The sequence below is a fragment of the Mizuhopecten yessoensis genome, unplaced genomic scaffold (assembly GCF_002113885.1).
Source record: "Mizuhopecten yessoensis strain PY_sf001 unplaced genomic scaffold, ASM211388v2 scaffold11119, whole genome shotgun sequence".
Lineage (NCBI taxonomy): Eukaryota > Metazoa > Mollusca > Bivalvia > Pectinida > Pectinidae > Mizuhopecten > Mizuhopecten yessoensis.
This window is the reverse complement of record NW_018408889.1, coordinates 42,619-69,483: the sequence shown is the minus strand read 5'-3', so window position 1 is coordinate 69,483 and position 26,865 is coordinate 42,619. Positions and strand designations below refer to the sequence as shown.

General features: G+C 34.1%; 1 long non-coding RNA gene across 1 annotated transcript; it reads right to left on the bottom strand.

The window, feature by feature from the left end:
* Positions 1-2,463: 2,463 nt before the first annotated feature.
* Positions 2,464-6,800, bottom strand: LOC110466128. Its single transcript, XR_002464695.1, has 3 exons — positions 6,693-6,800; positions 3,172-3,480; positions 2,464-2,872 (listed from the first exon to the last, which is right to left on the bottom strand). It is a non-coding gene; the product is annotated as an uncharacterized LOC110466128 (long non-coding RNA).
* Between the last annotated feature and the right edge of the window lie 20,065 nt (positions 6,801-26,865).

Sequence of the window (26,865 nt, the reverse complement as noted above, 5' to 3'; positions counted from 1 at the left end):
TACGTTGTGTCATTTAAGCATTGAACTGCTTTCAGTTGGCATTCATAGGTTATATGAATGCCAACTGGACAAAGGCAAATTCCATAAAGCGCGCTAGCGCTTCTTGTTGAATTTATGATAATGAGTAGATAGTTTCTACAGGGACCTGATCATTTACGTGTTGCATGTCTGTATACTTTCATTTGGGGAGGCAAGTTTAGCGAAAGTTGATTTAACCCCTAAAACATAATATATCACAAACTGATGGGTTCAGAGTTATATTACAATCATTTATGTTGGCGGCCTTAGCAAAAGTTGATATAAACAGTTAAGGTCCAAGTATAGCTATGCTGTGACAAATTCTCAAATCCCTGTTGGAAAAATTGATAAAACCGAATGAAATGAATGGTGAGTGACACAAATTTCCAGTTACACCATCAATATTTCCTGTATGGTTATTTCAATATGTTGTTACATGTCATATGCTGTTAATATTTCAACATTTCGCCGGAAAAAAACTAGCTGTATTACGTACAGTAAATTATTTTTAGCATGTTTTCACCCCTTAAATGATGGTCTTTTTATGAGTATAGATGAATCGTTCGTACATTTGTACTTTGTTACTTGTTTTCTGTCGGAATCTGCTCCCTATATTTTTGTATTACAATGTTTTTCCTAACCGGGTTCTATGACAACCCGCTACTATCTTTTATATTGATATCACTCGCCAGGTAACGTGTTGCTTGTAATTGCCTGCTATTTCATTTCTACACCGCGTTAGTTTTCACTTTTTCTGGTGTTGGTTAAAGCAAAGAGTTACGTATGTACAAAAGAAATATATTAATTATCATTTTCACAGAAACATTCCCAACAGGGATTCGATTCCCGAACCTCTACAATGCTAAGCACTACGCAACAGGTCATCCTATTTTTAAAACTATAGCTTTCAGCAACATTATTGGGCATTGATTTTAGCATGTTTTAACCCCTAAAATGATGGTCTTTGTATGATTATAGACGAATGCCTGTATTTAGTAGAGAAGTGCAGGAATTCTCTCAAAATGTGAAGTTTCTAAAGAATAGTCTCAGATTTAATTTCGAAGAAGAATTCCACTTAGATCCTCTTTTTTTTGTTACTTTTCCGTTTTTTAAAATTTGTGAATGCTCAACCATAATCATAAAGCAACCAAAGCATCTTTTTCTCTGGCATAGTTCTACGTCCTATGACCAGGTACTTTTCCCTCATTTTGATGCTGTGCAATTCCTTTGACGCAATGACATGGACAATACAATTTAATCCAATCAACATCAAGCCCATGGCCTTTGTTTAAAGAGTGTACACCATCAGCGTATTTAGCATTATTACGTTCACTTAAGTCGACATTAAAATAAATGTGTGGTTTGTTACGGAGTTGAATTGAATGTCCTTGAAGTTTAACGGAATAACGAAGACTAATCTGCACTGCAATAATATCATAAAGATTGTCTTAAAGGATAACCATTCTTAGTGTGTTCCGCTTCCCATGCACATGCCATTCTTAATTGAATAAACTGATGAACTGAGAAGGTGGTATGGAGACAAATTCAATGTCAAGCGACAATTGAAGGACAGATGGACAGAATGACACCTAACTTCGGACTGTCCGTCAAAGCTTGTGTTCCCCATGACATAAAGTGTGTAGGATTATCCTGATAATCAACCATCACGAGTTATGGGACCTTTTTTGTACCATAACATTCAGATATTATATTAAGAAAGCCATATGATTCTCTCTTGAGAATAAATCATTTCTGTCTCCAATGGGATCTGACGTCACAATGTATTGCTACTTAACGTCATACATTGTAGTTATAATTTTTTCACCAACTCCTAGCAGGTTTATCCAATGGGTCGGGAGTGAGGAAACCTGTAGTGGTTGTGAGAAAAAATATATTTACATAATGTATACGTGTATGGAATGTCATCATGTCATTTAATTACGTGACGTCATTGCAAGAATCTTACTTCCGGCTTTTGTAAAATATTCTCTTGATTGATTTATCTACGATGAAGTTACACGTTGCATGTACAGTATACCAAGAAAATTTTTTATATTATGAAATGAAATTATACACCATTTGATATAGAGCCTTATATAGCTAGAATAAGCAACTCTTAAGAGTGATACACAACTTATACAACCAATACAATTAACATATCCCTTAAATAATGCATGAATCAATACAATTTTGAGGAGCTGTCTAATCAGTCGTTAACTACTGACAACGGTATCTTTTATAGAGCCACCGCACTTGAATGCATGCAGAAACTTTGATACTGCAGACCATTTTATGGGTTGTATGGGCAGGAGAAAAACACTTTCTCGCGTGGAAGGCCGGAGTGTAAACCACTCTGCCACTCCGTCCATAAATTGTACATTACACCCATATATTATGGTCATTTCTTACATTATATTTTTCAAAGACAAACAACAATTGATTTTATGCACAGGAAATTGTTTTTATTCATTGTTTGAAAAAAAATGTTGCAAAAAGTGTATACCAAACAAAACTGAGTGTCTTAAAATTGCTTCCCTCTCTCAATTTAAATCAAATAAAGTTGTTGTTATAATTGTTGTTTAGATGATCAATAATAAATTTATTAACAAAAAACTGCTTATAATAGGCAACATCTAATTGTTTTCGCCATAATCCTATATTTCTTTTCAAAACGGTTAACACATTTAATTTGCACTTATTTGCAGTTGAGTACTTTATTCAAAACAAGGAAAATACAATTTTCTAAATTGAAAGGCGAAAAGGACTCCAGACGACACATAACGATGTATACACACGATACACTTTCACATAGACATGGTGTTTTCTGACGGTCAGCGGTAAGTTGGTAAATTACCTGAAATTAAATAGAAATTTTTAACACATATAACTGTTATTTTGTTTCATTAATGACACACAGTATATATTACGTCAACGTTTTATTTATTATACACAAGAAGATGTTTCATGTGAATTTAAATGTATTGGTATAAAATATGATTTGCTATCAAATATATAAAAATAAAACAAATACAAAAACTGTTAAAATTTGTAGAGATAACTTTAAATTTATTTTAACGGATTCAGTATAAAAGAAGTATTCTATTTTCCAAAAGAACAGACAAACGAATAAAAATAATACTTTAACATAGTTACCAGATAGTTTTCTAGAACAGTCCACCGCCGAGGAAGGGGGAATCATATCCTAAACCACCATAAGGACTATGATGATGGTGGTGATATGGGTCGTAATTATATCCGCCACCATAATGTCCGCCACCATAAAATCCGCCACCATAACGTCCGCCATAATATCCGCCTCGTCTATTCATGAGAGAGCTAACGCCATATCCTAGTACAGCGCCCCCTAAAAGGCTCCCCAAACCACCCCTAAACAACCGCGCTTCAGTCTCTACTGTCAGCAGACATAACGCTAAGACAACAACGACAAGGACCTTCATCTTGCTGCAAATACAAAAAAGCCTGTGCAACACTCTATATATACAGAAGGGAAGTGACAATACCACATCCACACAAGTGAGCCTTATGATAAATTAAGGTCAATCTGTTTTTCTCCTAAATAACGCCAAAGGAATTACCCTATGATAAGTAACAGCTATTGTCAGGTCGACTATATAAACGTCAATGTGATAGACACCTTCAGGAAATAAACACGTAAAACATTCACAAAAGAAAATCACATTAAATGTATTTTCACATCCCTAAAATTAAAACTTCTATTTGCTGTCACTTCCTTGTGTTGACTTGTGGTTTGACACGGAGTGAGTTCGTTGCTGTACTCGGTGAACCCGTGCAAACATTTGTTTTGTAATACCACCATGAGTATTTGGGATAGACTTAAACTTAATACTTCAAAGTAGAAAAAGACTTAGGTAAGGACCTATAAACAAGTGTATTGCCTTTAATGTTTTGATTGTCAGAAGAAATGCTACTTATACTTTACTTCTACTTAAGGAAAGAGATGTATCCGTCGTTTCATTAGAGTTCGTGTAATACTTATTATTACTTAAAAAAATGTTATACTGTATCTTTGAGAATTTTTCTAATGATTTTAACTATGTAGTACGAGAAGACTTGTGGTGTAAGTTGGTTAGGAATCAGAGTTTGGATGTTGGATGTTGTGAAATAAGTATATAAATCCGTTAAAGCTAGGGTTAAAAAAAAAAGGTGATATTTCAGAGGAATTTAACAGAATTACGGGGTACGGCAAGGGGAAAGTTTATCCCCATTTAAATTTGCCATGTATGTAAATGACATTGAGCAAGAGTTGAGTATGAAGGGATATGAGAGTGCATCTACGAAAGGTTTGAAATTGTTTATACTTTATATGCTGACGATTAACGTTATAAACTGGCACTTACTTAGGTTTACAGACAAGTTAGATTCCGTATTGTTTAATTAAACAATTTTCCTTAAGTAGAAGTAAAGTATAAGTAGCATTTCTTCTGACAATCAAAACATAAAGGCAATACACTTGTTTATAGGTCCTTACCTAAGTCTTTTTCTACTTTGAAGTATTAAGTTTAAGTCTATCCCAAATACTCATGGTGGTATTACAAAACAAATGTTTGCACGGGTTCACCGAGTACAGCAACGAACTCACTCCGTGTCAAAGCACAAGTCAACACAAATTCCTTTCTACGAATGAACACTTGTATGACACTGTTTAAGCATGCCAAATATTTATTTGGTTAGTTTATGCGGATGATTTGGAAAAGAAATAACAGCATTTTATTCATTGGCTCTAAAATGGCAATTCTTTCAAATGTAAATAACACATCATAGACGAAATTCATGTATTTTATTGTGGAAAATGCGGGTAAATCCCTCTCTCTGTAACGCAATATCTCCTATACCGGCTGTCGAATTATTTGGAAACATCACATTGGCGTACTTCATTTATCCAAGGTTACGTGGAATCTGTCTAACTGGATGTTTCCAGGACAACATCTTAGTCCTTGTCTAGTTTACTGCTACACTTCCATTCTTATGTTATACATACAACCCTAAATTTCATTCTTTGTACAATTAATCACTATACTTCCGTCACTATAAATGCTATAATTATATTCAATTATATATTTTATTCTTTGTGCAATTAATCACTATATTTCCGTTCCTATATATGCTATTATTATATTCAATTCTATATTTCATTCTTTGTGCAATTAATCACTATATTTCCGTCCCTATATATGCTATAATTATATTCAATTCTGTATTTCATTCTTTGTGCAATTAAACACTATATTTCCGTCACTATATATGCTATAATTATATTCAACTCTATATTTCATTCTATGTACAATAATCACTATATTTCCGTCACTATATATGCTATAATTATATTCAATTCTATATTTCATTCTTTGTGCAATTAATCACTATATTTCCGTCCCTATTTATGCTATAATTATATTCAATTCTGTATTTCATTCTTTGTGCAATTAATCACTATATTTCCGTCACTATATATACTATAGTTATATTCAATTCTATATTTCATTCTATGTACAATTAATCACTATATTTCCGTCACTATATATGCTATAATTATATTCAATTCTATATTTCATTCTTTGTGCAATTAATCACTATATTTCCGTCCCTATATATGCTATAATTATATTCAATTCTATATTTTATTCTTTGTACAATTAATCACTATATTTCCGTCCCTATGCTATATATTCAATTCTATATTTTGTTCTTTGTACAATTAACCACTATATTTCCGTCAATATTCTATATATTCCACTCTTTATTTCTTTTCCGTACAACTAACCAATATATTTCCGTCCCTATGCTATATATTCAACTCTATATTTCATTCTTTGTACAATTCATCACACTGTTTCCGTCCCTATTCCATATATTCAACTCTATATTTCATTCGTTGTACAATTCACCACTATATATTTTTTATTTGCTATATATTCAACTCTATATTTTAATCTTTGTATAATTCACCACTGTATTTTTGTTTTTATTTGCTATGTATTCAACTCTTTATTTTATTCTTTGTACATTCACCACTATATTTTTGTTTTTATGCTATATATTCACCTTTTTCAGCTTTGGACAATTCACCACTATATTCAAGTTTTAGAACAATTCATTAGAATGTACAAAACCTTGTACGATTCAACTATTCAACAGGCCCAATAACAGAATTGTTTAACACACTGATTGGAATTAACACAACCTTTGGAGATAACTAATGAACAATAAACGAGTATATAATAATAATATATGACATATTTTTATGTACATTTCTCTTTTATATTCAATGCTATTTACTGTTCACTTCATTATACGAAATACGGTACAATTTACTCCTAATTATTATTGAAACATTCTAACACTACTTTGTGAAATTCCATTGCACAATGTATTCTAAACAAAAATCTTTGTACACGTTTCCACTATTGAACAGTTTTTGCTCAGTTAACTTAATTAATATAAAGATATTTTTTTGGACCTTTTTACTGTTTACAGTAATAAGTTACAATAACAAGCAGTAAATTTCTCACCTATAAACTGCTATTTGTACAAACGTACAATTGAAACTCTTAGATAGAAACATACAATACAAAGGGATAATGACTTTTAAGACTATTATCTAAAACAATATTAGATAGAAAAGCCTTACCTACCTTGTAAACTTGGAAAGCGTGGATTGAGGATTTTCACCTATTCTCAGTGTACAGCAATACGACTATGCTTTTATACGTATGAAAGGGATATTTAACCTATATCTTTGTCAAAGATCAATATCAACGAGAGGATTGATGACTTAAAATTCGACGTGAAACAGGAAAACCGTCATTCAGCCGACCATCCATCTTCACGCACAATTACGTAGATATACGTACGTGTCTTGTAAAACATTATCCGACGCTCATGGACGGATATCATGACTCGTTCCACTCCTTTTCCCTAAAGATGTAATCAAACTTATTCATCTCCCATCCTAACCTTAAAATTCTTACAGTTGCATTATCGCGTTATGCTTTAAAGTTACAGATCAAAACATGTTCTGTATGTTATGCTCTCATAAATAAAGTTTCTACAATAAAAATACTGACTAATAAAAAAGAAACCATCTGATACAATAACTTAATCACACAGTTTAGTACAAAGGGAGAACATGACTGAGAGGTCGCCAAAATAAAGGGAAAGACAGCAGGGACAGAGGAAACATCAAAACAAAAAACAAAAGGAAAGACAACATGAATTGATGAGACACCAAAATAGAGGTAAAGGCAAGAGAGAGAGAGAGAGAGAGAGAGAGAGAGAGAGAGAGAGAGAGAGAGAGAGATGTACCCAGACCAGTTTCTGAAATCCGAGTTGTACAGATAAAATCAAGAAAACTTTATTGACAGGATAAAAGTAAATCGTAAATCGTTGAGTAGTTAAGGCGTCTGAATGTAATGGCCATAGGTCGGTGGTTTTTCTCCGGTTACTCTGGTTTTCGAGCATAGCTATTAAAACCAAAATAATAATAGAAATCAAACGTTTGCACTGAAAAACGTTCATGCTGAAGTAAACGGATGATTTCATCACATTTGATTAACGTTTGGTTTGTTTGTGTTTTACGTCCTATTATCAACTAAGACCATTTAAGGACGTGCCAGGTTTTGATGGTGGAGGAAAGCCAGAGTTCCCGGAGAGAAACCACCGACCTACGGCCAGTACCTGGCGACTGCGATTAACGTCCAGCAAGCGTTTTTGACTTTCTGGAGTAGGTTAGATTAAGTGGTTTCTTTGGTATACCATTGTTTTATAAACTAAGATATTTAACAAACTAATGGGTGGCAGAATATACCCCTATTTTCATTTGTACTTCACACTTCATCGTTAGGTCCTCCATACTTGTGAATATGGTATTCAACGGGAAATCATTAAATCATCCTCTTAAACTTTTACCACTATAAACCATAATGGAATCTTCCTTATCAGCACATGGGATAGTCTTTTGAACTTACATAGGGTTTAAAGGGTTAAAGCGATGTACAATACATAGTCTGGCCGAAAGGCTCCCAACGCGAGTACATAGCTTTGAGAAACATCTTTAAGTATGATTTAGGTCAAATGTAGAGTGCCTTTGTCGTTAACTTGTTCCTTTAACGACATATTTCTTCACAAATATACATCAAGTTCATCATCGATAGGACTGTCTTAATAGCTTTTTAACTAATTATGGCCCTATAGTAATCACTCTGTCTGTCTGTCTGTCTGTCTGTCCGTCCTCAAATTTTGTTCCTGGCTGATAACTTTGATATTTATTGGCCGATGTACATGAAACTTGGTCAAGATGTTCAGTTCACAAAAATACACATTGTGGTAAAAAGTCAAGGTCAAAGGTCAAGGTCAATATCAATGTCAAATTTTGCATCTTTTCACTGATGAACATTTTGTTTTGACATGATGGAGCAAAGTTGATCAGAATTAAACAAGGAGTCAACCTGACCAAATGTCAAGGTCATTGGGTCAAAGGTCAAGGTTAAATTTTGTATCTTTTCACTGGTGAACAATTTGGCATGACACTTTAAAGCAATGATGCTCAGAATTAAACAAGAGTCAACTGACCAAAGGTCAAGGTCATTGGGTTAGGGGTCAAGGTCAATTTTTGTAGCCTTTCACTAATGAGCATTTCATGACATGAAGCAAAGTTGTTCGGAATTAAACAAAGAGACACACTGAGGTAAAAAGTTGAGGTCAAAGGTTAAGGTCATTAGATTCAAAGGTCAATGTTCAATTTTGTATCTTTTCACTGGTAAACATTTTGATATGACATGATGAAGCAAAGTTGATCACAATTAAACAAGTTGTCAACCTGACCAAATGTCAAGGTCATACGGTCAAAGGTCAAGGTTAAATTTTGTATCTTTTCACTGGTGAACATTATGGTATGACACTTTGAAGCAATGTTGCTCAGAATTAAACAAGGAGTCAATTGACCAAAGGTCAAGGTCACTGGATCAAAGGTGAAGGTTACATTTTGTATCTTTTCCCTGATGAACATTTTGTTATGGCATTATGCAGCAATGTTGGTCAGAATTAAACAAGGAGTCAATTGACCAAAGGTCAAAGTCACTGTGTCAAAGGTCACGGTCAAATTTTGTATCTTTCCCTGATGAACATTTTGTTATGACTTTATGAAGCAAAGTTGGTCGGAATTTAACAAAGAGTCAACTGACTTAAGGTCAAGGTCACTCGGTCAAAGGTCAAGGTAAAATTTAGTATTTTTTTGCTGGTGAATATTTCATTATGACACTTTGAAGCAATGTTTGTGGGAATTAAACAACGCGTCATTCTTGATGATTATGGGGGAGATATTGCCACAAGACGGGGCCCTTACTGACCTGTCAGTGTTCTAGTTATTTATATGTCAAATAATTCTTCAAACTGTAAATGAACATGCTACACTATTTTGATGGTATGGTTTCATATTTTAAGTTATGTAACTATTGAAGTGCCATGCTCCTAGAACTTAAAAAAGGTTAAACACATAAAAGTTAAGTTTAATAGTATTATATAGAGAAATGTGTATTATTCACTAATAGAAAATATGCATGTGTATAATATTTAACATGTAGTTGTCCACTGATAGAGGATAACAGTTAAAAAATCCCAGTAACTGCAATATAATCACTGCTATCCCAACAGGAAAGATACTTTTAAAAGCAGTCAATGTAAAATTTTAACAAATTTGTTATTTAAGATGTAGCCACCAAGTGTTTACTGAGAGACTTTTTGAAGACAAAGACATAAACAGTTAAGCCTTATATGTTTAAAATGAATAATTTAAAAAGAAATGTATTCTTTTACCTTATTCACTATATAAAAGATACATTTGTCTTAGGAAATTATCTAGACCTGGTCTTTGGGAACCAGAAGCTTGCTATATCCCTCAAGCCCAATGTATGTCAAAATCTAGTCTGAGTTAGTTCGTTTAACTTTCCGTAGCACGATTTTCTGGATTACGTTTATTTCTTTGGTAATTTTATATAATTATATCATCAACATCAAGTTTATATGAAATATCAACTGGTCATCACGAAGAGTAACTTCGTATTTGTGTGTGTGAAAGTTGATTTATGATGCCAACGTTTGTTGAAAACTAGAAAAAATGTTAAGGGACCATTTATCCTCATAGTTGCCGTCCACTTTGTCTTGATCCCTCTTTCCCTCTTTCATCGAATTTAATGTTTGTGAAGGGTATTTGGAATGTGTTTATACATTAAGGACTTATTTCCGGTTAATATAGTAATAGTACAAAAGGATTTTGGCTGTAGTTTAATATGATTAAGGAATTGCATTCATACATAAGTACACTTGTGTTAAGGGATACAACTCTTAAAACATTAGATTAAAACGAAAAGAGTGCGGCACGCGCTAATAAATATTAAGGTATAATTTTGCATTGCATTGTTTAAGTTCATCTCACACCTTTCAAAAGTACACTTGACTTTGTAAGAACTGTCCAAGGAAATCAATGACCGCAACACTTCAAAAACAATGGAAGTAGCATCTCATTTGTAAATATAGTGTTAGAGAGCCGCAACCTCCTTTTTTCCCCAATAAGTTTTATTTATCAATTTATTTTTCAATGTAATGGTAGTCTGCCAGTGTCGGATCCCTAAGAAAAACACTTTCTTACGAAGTATATATGTCCTCAAGCAGAACGGGACTCGTTCAACGGTTTCTCATTCATTCCCACTCCTTCCCTCTCATACATTCAATGAACTCTTGCGAACTCAAAATAGCCAGCGATCCAACCAGTGTATCTGTCAAACGTTTAACGTTGACCTCCAACAGTTCAGGAAAATCGATGAGTATGTTGTAATTAAAAGTTAATTATGGACTAGATTATGAAATATTGATAAAATAACTTAACATTCTATCACATATAGAGTCATAGCTTCATAAATGACTCAGTCGGTCTTGAAACGTTGCAACACGTTAAGAATATATACAACGTTTGTGTAAAAATAAAACTGTGATATTATATGATATATTATATCACATTGTTTCAGGTCTATTATCACATTGTTATGTAAAATATCACCAGAAATACGAAGAAGGAAGCTGTCCAAACCCAAGTCTGATATAAAAAGACCACAACAATAGGAACAAGGGAATTACTGAAACAAATTGAAAGACATCTTGAATCCCCTATAAAAACCGGAAGCAAAACTAGTGGTTCCGGAAGTATTAACGTTTCATGCACCACTTGCCGGACCTATACTGACACACCATACACAATTCTGGAACGTTTGTAGCTCAACAACTAGCGAAGTAACAGGTAGAGCTATTAAATCGTTAATCAACAGCCTACTAAAGCAAAGGTAGCAGATTTACACACAAGTGTCAGGATAAATGTTTCAACCACTTGTAACGATGGCGTAGTAACGTAGCGTATCGGTAGTTCCTTCCCATATGTACGGGGCATTCCCCTTTCCCGGTAACATAGTATGATAGATAGCAATGATCATTTGCGGTCGATGAATCAATCACATGGTAAGTACTTTAAAAACAGAATGTACAAGGGCGTGACCGAGACAAGAGAACAACCACAAGGTTGATGCGAGTAAGATATTATGTCTATTGTGATTTTTTTTTTTTTTTTTAATTTACACTTAACTAGAACATCTCTTACTTGTTGGAGGCAAAACATACCTACATATCGCACAAACAATGTTAAAGTCTCTTCAATAAGATTCATCACTTTGGAAATATGTAATATCAAAGTTTTACTTTCAACACAAACAATGTACCGGGGGACGTATTAAACGTGTCGCAACGTTTCAAGACCGACTGGTCCCTTTGTCAAACTTTGATTCGACTGGTCCCTTTGTCAAACTATCAAAGCTTGACAAATGGACCAGTCGGATCAATGCTTGACAAAGGGACCAGCAGGTCTTGAAACGTTGCGACATGTTTTATGCGTACATTGTTTCCGTAGAAAGTAAAAAAATGATAATACCAAATGTTAAAGTCTAGTTTTAATTACATATTTGTTATAATGATACGTCTGTATTACTATCAAACATAGCACTTGCAGTTTTCATTTGAATCATGAAATTTATACAATCTAATGGAGTCTCAATAAATATAATCATAATCAAAACTTTGATAAGATACTTTTAGGTTAAATAAATAAAATAATCATTTATTAATTACATTTTCCATATTGGATTCGCTAACTGCGTCTTAGAGCGTTGGTCATCAATACATTTTCCTTGGCTTGATTCGTTTTCTGCTTCTTAGAGCATCGGTCACCGACACATTTCCCAACCTTAATTTATCTAATACGTCTTAGAGCTTCGGTCACCGCTACATTTCCCAAGCTTAATTTATCTAATACGTCTTAGAGCTTCGGTCACCGATACATTTTATTGGCTGGATTCACTGACTGCGTCTTAGGGTGTCGGTCATCGATAAATAGGGAAAGCAAAAATATCAAAGATATCCTGAAATGTTACAGATATATATTTAATTAAATAACTTAGAAATTCATATTGATATATATTTATTAATATACAACAGAGATATCTTTAATTGAAATATATGTGTATTTGTTTAAGTGTAATGAGATGAGATGTATAAATGACATATTTAAATGCAATATATATATCTAAAATGATTTAGATTTAATGAGATTGAATCTTTATTATTTTTCATGATATCTATACTAAACTTACATTTCATATAGATCAATAAATGCATGAGATATCTCGAATCGACTGTATCGACTCCACGGACGAAGAATCTAGAATCGACGGCATTCTGTTTCAATGGTTTACTTTTGACCTGCTTAATAAATATGATCCACCCCCTCTTTGGGATTAAAAAACCCGAAAGAAGATCTTATCTTTAACCAACATAGAAGTGTTCTATCTAACACTTGTGTAAAATTGAATATGGGAAATCTAACCTATAATAAAAACCCAGCTTAGTACATCAAGTCTTGCCGAGACATTATACATATTTGTTGAATTGGCAAAATATTAAGCATTCGTAAGATGTACTCACATTTTATGTACCTTTTTAAGGGTTAAAAATGCATATTTAAATAGTTAATTTCATTATTAATATTGCTTTATGATTAATTGATTTGTATCTGTATTCAATGTTGCGACATGACCAAGGTTGCCAACGTTCATAAGAAAACAAAATTATTAACCTTTATAACTCATTAGCAATGCTGATCTATGAGACTCTTCTTAGTCCAAATTAAACGATATGTCCATGTATGTGACCTGCACTTGAAATTAACACAAACTAACACAAACAAATGCATGTCATATTTCTTCTTTAATCGTTAAATGTAGCATATAGTTAATTTTAATTTCGTAATGTTTTCTCCGTATGTAAACATCACCATCCTTAGTATATTAAATAACACTACATCAGATATTTTAAATTTGAATGGAAAAATAAATTAAATGCGACTGCAACAGACATACTTTTAAATGTGACCACCATCAGGGTGAAGTTCGGTTTACTTCTTTACTACCACACTCATATTCAGTAGAAACAATAGAATGTTTTGAAGAATCATATTTCAACAGATTTACCGTTCTTAGCTTTGACTGGAAACATTGCTGCTCATGCCTTTCTTAGATCGATTCGATTTTTGCGAATTATGTTAGTGCACTAATTAAGAAAAAACAACCACACTTGTCTATGGACGGCATTGAATGAAGTGAAATGACAAAATATGTCAGGCTAGATTTACAATCTGTTCAATTTGTTGAGACTAATATGGTAATGGGCTTGGCAAAACGATGATTATGTAGTCCGATTCCATTAACAAAGTATTGGGCATACTCTTACTTTGTTAATGGAATCAGAATACATAAACATGGATTTGCCAAGCTCATTATCATATTAGTCTCAACAAATTGAACAGATTGTAAACAGGAACATCATTTTGTGTTAAAGGATAAGCAGTCATGTTCACTGAAGGTCAGTAACGTTAACAGTGACACATACTATGGGATACATGTGGTATATGATATTTATAGATTGGTACAAATATTAAAGATAATTAATTGTTGGATCATTTTCTAATTCTTACATATTGCGAAGCAGAAGGTCGTAGCAGAAGGCATGGCAGTTTGAAACATCAAGCGACAAGTTTTCAATGAATCTTTTTTTCTAATTTTTGTGGAATAAAATATAAATATAATTTTTGTGAATAAAAAAACAAATATACATACTGTATCGTTTTCTAGGTACATTGCTATAGGTCCTCCAACAATTTCCATTCTGACTCAGACTGCTTTTTAAGGTTTATATAAGATTTCATTATTATTTATAGGAGCATTATCGTTTAAATGACAGATTTGAAAGTCAAATTTAGCGTGTTATATTCACTTAAAATGCGAAAAAGATGTTAATTAACGAGTCCTGAATAATTTTATCATATTTTATAATAAATGTTATATATGTACCGATATCATTTTGGGTGATTTGATTTGTCAAAACCTTTTTACTACACATTTCATTTCAAAAGGAATGTTTAATAGACTTGATTTACATGTACTTCATATTGGCCATGCGGGTGATTAAACTCATTCGCTATCCATCGTAGTTGTATAGAGCACACTCTCAACGAATCAAAGTGTTTTACGTATCTAACGCTTTTAAGGTAAATCCAAATTAAATTATAAATCACACACTTTACCAGGCAATGTTGCGATACAGTAATGACACATTAATACTGATGCATTTCTTCATAGTACACTCCTCCTAAACTGTGTTAAATCTTCTTTCTCTCCATCTGTCGTTCTCTGTTACTTTCTTCTTTTTTTCTGGTTCAATGCTTCCTTCTTCGTTTGCCTTTTTGTTTTGTTTTTGATTTTTCTTTGTTTTCATTTTTTTATCCTTATATCAATGCAGTAGAAATCCTTATATATACCATGTATTTCATATATCATTAGGTTGCATTATATCACGCTTGAGTATTATTGAACTTTGTTTTGGTATGAATGATGTTTGATAGTACACACAAATATGTAAGACTATACTGTATTGAAAACAAATCTGAAAATAAAACAAATACAAAAACCCGAAAACTGTCTTAAATCTCACAGTGACCAAGTAAACGAATTAAAATAACATTGCTATTCCAAAACTAAAGACATTGAGACCTGTCAAGAAAATAAAATTTATATTGAATTGCATTGAATTGCATTTTACTTCCCAGACAAGATTCACGAACTGTTACCTCTGACAGATTATATTTCATATAGATATGTTTTATCCATATTACGGAATATGTTGAGAAGAATCTTTACGGGAAATGCTTCATAATGAAGCAGTTATTTTCTTTCGGAATTGATCTAAAGACTTAAGTTTCATCTTTAGCTACCAGTAGTCCTTAAGTCTCATTATGATTACTAACGTGATACAAAGATGGTTTTGGGCTAATTGCAGAGAAGATGTTTTTAATTTTGACTGATGTTTCAAAATCAAGTACCAACCTAATTGTAAATATCTTCAATATATAGGAGGCACGGTAGTCTAGTGGTAAGACGCCTGGCTCGTGACCGAAGGGTTGCGGGTTTGAATCACGGCACGGCACTTTGTTTTATCTTTGAGGAGGATACTTTACGCCGCTTGTTCCAGTTGTAAATGAGTACGTGGTTGGGGAGCATTGGAATTGTTGAATGCTAGATGTGAGCGCCGAAATGGCAGCACCGTCTGTGTGCTTCCCAGGGAATTGAGAAAAATATTGGCTGGTTGCAAAAGTCCTAGAACCAGTGATAATAATGTGTGAACCGCTTTGAAACGACCTACGAAATAAGTTGTGAGAAAGCGGTATAGATAAACCTCGAATTATCATTATTCATTATTATTATTACCTGTATCGGTTATGAAAAGGTAAAAAAAACCATTTGATGCAACTGTCAAATGAGTAGTCGTAGACTAATAGTATGACGTCGAAAACGGTGGGTTAATAACGATGACTCATATTTCCTCATCAAGTCAATCATGACATAGGATACATGTGTACGTGCATATATTTTGTCACTTTTCAAAACCAATGTATCAAAAATTATCACTTTAAAAAAGGTTGGTAGAGAGGAGGAAACTTTATGCGACTTCGTGTTTAGGAGCTTTCTGTATTTTCTCATATCCTTTTTATTTCTACGACCGATGCGTTAGTTTATATATAGTATTCCTTACTACCATATAAAAGTCACGAGGGTGTGATACAAAGTACCTATAAAATGCATAAGATTTCCTTCTGTAATTGGAGAAATGCTGACGTGATTTCACTTTGAGTTTAAGTTGCAAAGTTTATTTAAATTCCAGAAGGTGTCTAGCAGGAATATTATATGAGGATGGATAATTTCCTCTTCATATGTAAATAAAGGAATAGCATATATGATATACGATCGTCTAATTTAAAGCGCTGTTTAATGACGCCATGACTAAGACGTATTACATATTGCATACTATGATTAATTGTAAATTATGTTTGGAGAAGATTGATCGATGCTACGCCTGCTATCTTATCCTCTTGCGTTAATGAATGTAAAATGAGATATATTAAAGTTAACACTTGTTATTGAGGTAACCACTCACAGCCCCTCACGGTACTTACAGGTGATTTATTGCAGTCTCGAAAGGCAGTAATGATTATCAATAACAAACGATCTATTTGAGTACTTTTGATTTTGAGCAATTTTCACTCCTTGTTATCCAATTGTGTACGTACTTGCCACTCTCAATCTTTTGTGCCCATGACTATCGTAATCATACCTTATAAGCTGACCCTACGAAAACTTCTAACTGGCTTCTTACTAATAATTCCTACTCCGTACGGTCCTTTTTGAGTACAGTATATGTACTTACTTTTTAGTTTCACGTCGTCTAGCATACTTTAGTGTTTGTGAGTATTAAGACCGCTAGTTTGTGTAGTTTATTTGAGTACTGTTTTATAAATTATCTATTTTTAGTTTAATTGAGTACTTTACTGGTCAATATGCCCATGTGATCTCTAGTGTTTTACATTAGCTTATGTCAAGTTCTATATCTGACAAACAAAAAGCAAAGGGTAAGTGACATACTATTATCAAGTCAAATATAAACAGTTAGATATTGTAACACTGATGGCAATATTTTCTCTTTCAGGTTTTTCATATCCCTATACGTACCAAAACTAGTTTCATGAGGGTAACGGAAGAAATAGATTGAATCAATATCGAAATCTCCAACGTAGGATGTATCGTCAGTCTCTGAAAAACAAGGCGTAAATTAAATCTTTTCCAGGAGAAATCCGTCTTTTTCATCATCTGCAGTGTTCTTGAGTCCTTTATTTAATAATTAATCAGAATCTTGGAGCCCACCTTAGTCATTCTTACGACTCACATTCCTTGTAGTTCATTTCTATTTTAATGTGTATTTTCGCCCAGCTAAAACAGATCAGCAAGAGCCTCGCCATGTGTCTGACCATACCCCCATGTACTATTCTTAGTAACAGTAACATTGACCTTCACAATGTGTTACCATGTCAGATTTAAAAAAAGGTTTGAACTTTTGGATTCGGAGATAAGGACCGTACCCCAACAATGACCTTGAACTTGACCTCAGTTTAAAAAACCAACCGAATTGCACTTTTTTTAAAATTTCAAAGTGTATCACAATGTCAAATTTCAGAATGCTTACTCTTTCGGATTCCGAGATAATTTCCAGAAAGTGTGGACGGACGGACACTGTGACTATTATAGTATACTGGCCTCTCCGATGAGGTGCCCGAAGTAGTATTAATCCGTAACGTCCAATGGAGGACTTGTTAATACATGTATCATTTTAAGATAGTTTGATTACTATGCTGTTTACATTGCTTGTTGTCTGATATTACTGTATTCATCACTATGATCTTTTGCGGATAAGTTACGGTAGTGTTATAAAACACCAATGTCACAAAATACAAAAGAAAAATTGAAGGTAAGTAAATTCATTTAATCAACAATTCCCTAGGCCAATACATAGATGTTGAAATAATTGTTTGGCATTGAAATTGAACGCAGTGTTTTTCTTATCGAGCTGCATATCAAATAAAGATACTGGCACTTCGCAGGACGCTTGGCTGGAAGCTTGACTGGGAGCTTGGCTGGGAGCTTGGCCGGGAGCTTGGCCGGGAGCTTGACTGGAAGCTTGACCGGGAGCTTGGCTGGGAGCTTGGCCGGGAGCTTGGCTGGGAGCTTGGCCGGGAGCTTGGCCGGGAGCTTGGCTGGAAGCTTGGCCGGGAGCTTGGCCGGTTATCTGGTATTGATGCACGGTAGTCTAGTGGTAGGACGCCGGACTCGTGACCGAAGGGTTGCGTGTTCGAGTCACGGCACGGCACTGTGTTGTATCTTTGAGCAAGATACTTTACTCCGCTTGTTCCAGTCTACTCAGCTGTAAATGAGTACGTGGTTGGGCAGCGCTAGAATTGTTGAATGCTAGCTGTTAGCGCCGCAATGGCAGCTCCGGCTGTACGCTCCACATGGAGTTGAGAAAGATATTGGCTGGTTGCAAAGGCCCTATAACAACGGATAATAAATTGTGAACCGCTTTTTGAGACGACCTACGAACTAGTTTGTGATAAAGCCGTATATAAGAACCTCGAATTATTAATTATTATTATTATTAAGTGTACTTATAAATGTTTAGGTCAAATAAAGTAGTAACTTCAAATACTACGATTAGTTCATAGGTCGGTACTTATTACCCGGTTAGTGTTATATCATTTTGAAACAACTGCACTTGTTGTTGTTTTTTGGAAAGTACAAAAACAATGATATTTGCTGAATCGACATAAACAAAGAAAAACGTACTTTGTAGATACAATAAAATGTATGGTTTGATAGCTTTAGGGTTTATAGTTTAAAGATAGTATTGCTAAGCACAGTAATTATTTAGTGCAAGAAACACGATTATGTAATGTTTTATAAAGATGCAATATTGTTTTAGACATGTACAATGCACCATATCTACTCTTACTAGTACTGGTCTTGTTTTAACCTTATTAATACCTATATGTCTTTCTTGAAATTCAAGACACTATGTTCATTTACGCTCTCTTCTCCTCTTGGATATTTTAAGACAAAGTCGAAGGTACACAGTAAGCTATTTGATTGGTTTCAGGTCAAACACCCTGACCAATTGCTAAGCTGATATCTGTCCTTTTACAATCACACCAAAACAACATCCGACAATGCAATTTTAACGTTACGATACAGTGCAATTCTTTTGATCTACATCAAAGTTTCAAACAATTCTACATGTTTCATCCATAAGATGTTGCGTAAAGAGCCTCCGGTTTTGTCATGACATGTTCCAGGGGGTACAGAGAATGTAAAAGGTCAAAACTCCTGGAACTTCGGTGATGCTTTATGTATGATGTACTTTTGTAGTTCGTATTCAGAAAACATGTTACTGATTGTAAAGAAAGAAAATATGTTTGCAAATGAGAAAAAATAATAAAAAAAACTACAAAGGATAATTGAATGATCTTAATTGATTTCATATTTGATGAAATAGGAACGTGTTTAAGATTTAGTTATTAATATGATTAAGATATTTAAAAAAATGAGTAAAATATTACTACGAGGTAAAAAAAAGAACAAGAAAGAAAATGATATCATCGTTTCCCTGTATGTTCATTCTATTTTTTTGTTGATCGCTATGGTGCTATTACATTTGTTGCATAACAGGTACATATGAGTGTGGTACTATATTGAATATTTATCAAAATGCATATATGTATAAATGTATAAATGATTTCCAGAACGAAATAGCATAAACAATATTGAAAAGTACATACCTCCCATTCCGTATGGTATTGAGTCCAGGTATCGTTCTACTGTTGGGATATCTCTGCTTTTTATAAGGGACAGGAAGCGTCATAAAAAATACTGATTGATTTTGAAACCAAAAGTAGACCTCAATCAATACAGATATTCTGGTTAGCTTTTTACATGTTGGGAGGCCGTCACGATTTTGGAATGAAATACCTTCTAACAAATACGTACAAATGTAGCAATGAATCCTTAAAGTTGATTACGTAAAATCTTATCACCACTATCAACCTTAATGATCCTCGTACCATCGTTAAAGCATGTCTGATAAGAAAATTACACCTTTCAAAATTGAAAAAATAAAGCTTTAATAAACAGAAACAGTGCGCTGAGTGTAATTTCAACAGGAATTGACCAGGATTCAAACTCTTGGTCTTAGAAAATTAACTTTTGCTCTTACCAACTGAGCTACCTAGTCAGCGGAAGTATCCATGCCATGTCGCACAATTATATTCAAAATGAAAATTAAAGGGGAAGTTACTCTAAAAGTTACAGTGGTAGTATCAGTGTTTTACTTGCAGTAGGACAGGGATCCTTAAAAGTGACCTCTTAAAAAATAAGAATTTTGTCATATTGTTTTAATTTAATGTTAGCTGTACCCCCAATGAGAGTCTTTTTCGGGTTACATGGTATATTCTAAAAATTGTCACATCTGATTTGGGGCTCGAACGTCGGTTAACAGCATTACAATTTTCTGGACAGATGCGTCTCGTTTGCCAATAACTACTAGTGCTTTTGGACCATGGCTTGCTACCGGATATGTCTTAATCTACACAGTGGTTACCATGGTTAAAAATCCTATTTTTACAGTGTCATATATCATTAGTGACTTGCATACTTCTCTTGAGTTAACGGGAAACATCCTGACGTTGCCACATGCGGTGAAGAAAACGATTACCTTTCCATATCATCTGCTTTTGCTTACGTTGTTTTTTATACTCTTGACATTTCTCATTCGAATATGTCATTGTTGGTGTTGATATACCTCCAAGTTTTTATTAATCAATCAATTTGTTCTGTGATTTCTAAAACTGCTTCAATTTACACAATTTGAAGGACAGAATGTCTACTGATGTTCTGATTGGGCACCTGCTTAGTTAAGTTTAACTGACCAATAAGAAAATATATTTTTCATATTGACTAAGAAATACTATGTGATATATTATATTCGAAGCGTTTACTAGTGTTCTTTCGGTATGATTGATTACTTAACACCTGAATGATTTCAACTCGTATGACCAACATTTTTATTTTGTTCACGTCATTTTCTTTTTCACATTACTTATTAGTTTACCCGTTGGATCATGTCTGTCAATGTTTCCGTTTTGACCTTTACTGAGTAAGCTGACCTTCTGATCACTACTGCTTTAATGAAAAATTGACCTTTAGATTTACTTGTCTAACACTGCTTAGGTTATCATTCTGACAGATAAAATTATCTCATTTATGTTTGCTATTGGAATATTTGTTTGTGTTTTACGTTCTATTAACAGCTACGGTCATTTAAGGACGTTCCAGGTTTTGGTGGTGGAGGAAAGCCAGGGTTCCCGGAGAAAAAAACACCGACCTCCGGCCAGTACATGGCGACTGCCCCAAGTAGGTCTCGAACCCTCGAACCAGTGATGGAGGGCTAGTGATAGCAGAATGTCAGACGCCTTGACCACTTAGCCACCGCGCTCCCTCTATTGGATTATATTACCTATTTGAGTTCGACTGTTACGATACAGCTGATCCACATTAATCCCATTTTCTTATAATACCTGCTGTGCATAAAAAAGATGTATATTATATTATTATCATATGAGAAGAGCATAAAGACAGGACATATGAATATGCTTAGATATAGTGAGGTGTATAAATGATCGCACACTTTATGAGCACGACATGGTGAATCAATGTGTGCATGTGTGTGTGTGTGTGTGTNGTGTGTGTGTGTGTGTGTGTGTGTGTGTGTGTGTGTGTGTGTGTGTGTGTGTGTGTGATGGTGTGTGAGTGTGTGTGTGTGTGTGTGTGTGTGTGTGTGTGGTGCACTACCGTGGTCTATTTGTTTTCTTATGATCACAGTAATTTGTCACACAATATTCTGTTGCATATTTGTTTGTCCATATCGGCGGAAGTAGCTAACGTTTTCTAGCTGCTTAGTGAATGGCTATCCGTCTCACATTAAGCCAGTCTTTCTTTTCGTTAGGATTTTATTTATTTTGGTTAGTTGTTTTCTCGGGTAATGAGCCGAATAGTTCAAGGAATTCGTTCTGTTTCTTCAAGTTGGGAACCGTATACCATCTTTTTCAGGCGGGGTTAGCACTCCACTTAATCGTCCCGACAGCAGTAAAAATAAATCTGATTTGAAAATGGGCCTGCCTTGAGAATGAACTCTGGATTTGTTACATTTAAATATATCTTGATAATAGGCCGTCTTTGAAAATAAGCCGGTCTTGAAATATGCATTGTATTCCAGACAGGAGTAACATTTTCTCTGTCGACCTAAACAGCTTTACAGGTATTTGCTGCATTAAATGATTTAAAAGAAACAAATGTGATTTCGTTAAAAGAAACCTATGCCATCATGTTTTTATGTGACTAGAAAATAGGCGGTTGAAATCTTACAGTCTAACTGATTTCGAAAATAAGAATGATATGAAAATAAACCGGCTTCGAACACAAGCCTGGTTTCCTAACATAAAACGAAAATAAGACGCAGCTTACAATGACGAGATTACAGGGAATGTTAATTAGTACTGGATCCGCAAGCGTAACGTGAAATATTACAGCGTTTGGTTAGGGGATCGAAATTTAATTTGTATACAATTAGACATATTGAGAGTGTGGTATTACGTAGTCTGTAAAGGTCAATAAGTCAGCCAATTAAGTTATTCGAATTCATGGTTTGATTTGACGGGTGGAAAAAACGCATAAACGTATATGTAAAACACAATTTTACTAAGGGGATTGCTATACCTAGGGCACACATTTTTCATATCTTTAATTTAATTATTAATCAAATTTATTTTTGTTATCTTTTATATAAGTTGAGATTCGTTAAAGTTATTGGCTCGTTTGTCTTTTTAATTTTTTTTGGACAAAGGTTTTGACAAGAACATTGTTAGTAGTAGACTTGTAGACAACGGTTTAAGACATATTCAGCGGTTAAATTCATTGTAAAATATCCTAATATATTAAATTATTGACCTTTATATTACATTTCATTGTGTTTTTACACTTTATGTCATCAGCACATAACGTAGTTAGGCTTATTAGTTGCTGACACAACCAGGTGACGCCACTTGGCAAATCCTTGTCCTTAGAAAAGAACACGGATGTGCAGTGACACCTTCTTAAAAATGCCCCTAGCCCTGCGAAACCTACTTAAATCCCTTATTTCTCGTAATGTATTCGCATTCGCAAAAGTAGCACTCATTTATCGGACTCTACATGATTATATAGTTTTAAATTACAAACTATCGGGGTAATACACTTGTATATCTTATTTTAACTCCTTTTAATACACTTGTGTAGATGCGTGCTGCTGTCACTCCTTGCGATCTATATAAGTTCCTTTTGATTTTTAGCAACTGTCACCTTTTATAATCCAATTGTGTACGTACTTGCAACTCTCAATCTTTTGTGCCCATGCATATTATAATAATACCTTATATGGTGACCCAATGAAATATACCTGACTTTATACTGATACTTATTACTCCATACGGTGTATTTGAGTACAGCACTTGAGTACTTGTGAGTAATCGTCATTATCTGCAATCTATTTGAGTACGTAAAACCGTCTCTCGGTGAAGTGTATATTGGTACTGTTTTATAAATTATCTGTTTTTAGTTTAATCGAGTACTTTACTGGTCAATATGCCCATCTTATTGCTAGTGCCGTACATTCGCCTATGTCAAGTACTATACCTGACAAACTGAAAGCAATAGGCAGGTGGCATATTATTGTCAAGTTAAATGTTAACAGATTAGCTAATGTAACTTAATAACAATTTGATTGAATGGATTGAATCAACATCGAAATCTCCAATGTAGTGTTCTTGAGTCTTTTAATAATAATTCTGAATCTTGGAGGCCACTGTAGTCATTCTTACGACTAACGCTCCTTGAAGTTCATTCCAAATATAATGTAGTACAGCTATAACAGATCAGCAAGACCCTTGCCACGTGTCTGACCTTACCCCCTATATTACGATATTTTTAAGCTAGTTTGACAACTTTGTTATTTAAAATGATTGTTGCCTGATATTACTGTATTCACCACTATCATCTTGGCTGATAAGTTATGGTTGTTTTTTGTTTATAAAAACCAGAATGTCATAAAAAATAAAAGAAAATGTGAAGGTACATGTAGGTAAATTCATTTTATTACCAATTTCCTAGATCAATATATAAATGTTGAAACATTTGTTTGGCTTTAAAGTTGTACACCGTGTTTCTCTTCTCGGGCTCTATATCAAATAAAGTTACTGACGCTTGGCCGAATCAAGGATGAAATAAGCCGGATACATCTACGGGAAGATGTTGGATGTAATTTGCAATAACGCATTTCAGCTGCGAGTCGTCTTTTCCTGAATAAAGGTGTCGGCAGAAATCTTGGATAATGCATCTGGCTGTGTAATTGCAGGAGATATACTTTTCTTCCTCTCTCTTCGTGGAGGTATTGGGAGTCAACACATGCCACCAACAGGTACACTGCCAAAACAAGGATAACGAGATGCCGCATTATGACTGAAAAACAGCAGAACGAAGTAATTTGTTACTTATCATTGTTTAAAGTGAAATAAAGTAGTAGTAACTTCAAATTCAACATTTTCTTCAGGTTGGTAAGTATGGATTATGCAAAGTTCTTTCTAAAGCCTCAGTCACACATTCAGGATTTGTACTGCCGTCCTTGAAAGGACCACTCCCTAGTAAAATTTGTCAAAAGTCTGATCAAGATCCTGTGATTCGTGAAGGGAAATTCACAAATTTGTGAAAACATTTATTTTATCACGACAGTCAGATATTGTTCAGGAAGGGTCCCGATTTCCATCCGTTTCCATCCGAATTCGTCCCGATTCTCCTGTTTTCAATCCGAAATTGATCCGATTTGTATCTTCCACATAGTAAATAACGACCGAATCTGTCCCGACAGCGTCCCGATTCTCCCGAACGCGATTCGACAGAGATCAGACAGTGACCGGACAGTAAACCGACGCATTCGGCAAGATCTGGACGCAATCTGGACTCAATCGGCTAGAAACGGCAATGAAAACTTCCTCCAAGTCTTGCCCGTTCATCACGACCGCGTCCCGATCCACACGACACTGTCAAGACACCGTCCAGACAACACAGGATATTGTTACGATTTTGATCCGATACAGCAGAATCTGTCACGACATAGTCACGATTGTTATCCATCTAGACAAAATCGGCTGAGTTTCCCACGTGTTCTAATGTATTACAGAGGCTGCAGTGTTATTTTCGACATGTACCATATCTACTATTTTTATTTACTATTATCACATTCTTGAAATTCCATAAATAAAGTTCATTACTCTGTCTACACCTCCTGAATATTTCATGACAAAATCAAAGGTATACGGAAAGCTATTTGATTGGTTTCAGGTCAAAAACCTGACCAATTGCTAAGCTGATACCTGTCCTTTTACAATCACACCGAAGATTGTATCGTTACAATTTCATTATATTCTTTTGATGTATGTCAAAGGATCAAACAAATCTAAATTTGTCATCTACAAGATGTTGCGTAAAGAGTCTTCGGTTTCGTCATGGCATGTTCCAGGGGCTACAGAGAATGTAAAAGGTCAAAACTCCTGGAACTTCGGGGATGCATTTTGTATGATGTACTTTCGTAGTTCGTATTCAAAAAACATATTATTGATTGAACAGAAAGAAAATATGTTTGCAAATTGAGCGAAAACACCTATAAATGAATATAGAAAAATCTCAAATAATTTCAATAATATCAAATGAAAAGGGAATGTTTTTGAGATTCTTTTAAATAATGTGATTAACTTATTTTTAAAACAAATATGAGGTAAAAGAACATAATAAAGAACAAGAACAAAGAAAATTATGTCATTGTTTCCCCCTAGCGTCATTATTTTGTTGCTTATTATGGCGTCAAAGTGGATATTATACATGTTACTTACATATGTGTGTGTTGCTTTANTTTTTTTTTTTTTTTTTTTTTTTTTTTTTTTTTTTTATCAAAATGCATCAATGTTTAAATGATTTTCAAACAAAATAGCATGAAAAGTATTAAAAAATACATACCTCCCTTTCCGTATGATGTTAAGCCAAGGTATCGTTTTGCCGTCGGGATTCATCAGCTTTTTTATATGGGACAGAAAGCGACATAAATAATTCATTAATTTTTAAACTAAGTAGACGTTAATAAATATTAGAAATATCCATTAAACGTCATAATTACGTGCTATTTGTGCAATTTGTGTCTGCTTTACACTATGAATCTGCATAAATGGTAATGCAGATATCCTGGTTAGCTTTTTACATGATGGGAAATCGTCACGATTGCGAAAGGATAGGGTGACCTAAAACCTTCTGACAAATACGTACAAATGTATCAAGGAATCCTAAAAGCTGTTAACTTAAAATCATACTACTATCAACCTTAAGCATCCCCGTACCATTGCCTTAATATAAAACTATCGAATCGAGTTTTTTTTATTTGTCTGTCAAGGCTAAAGGTTTGTTAAATATGTCTGAAAAGAAAAGAAAACCTTTCGGGATGGAAAAATTAAAGATTAAATAAAAAGAAACAGTGATCTAAGTGTTATCAAAACCGGCATAGACAAGGATTGAAACTCTGGATATCAGATAATCAAACTGTTGATCAAACCACCTCAATTATCTAGTCAATGGAAGTATCCAGGAAATATCGTACTACATAATTTACATATTTTTGTTTTAAGTAAATGATACATACCCCCCC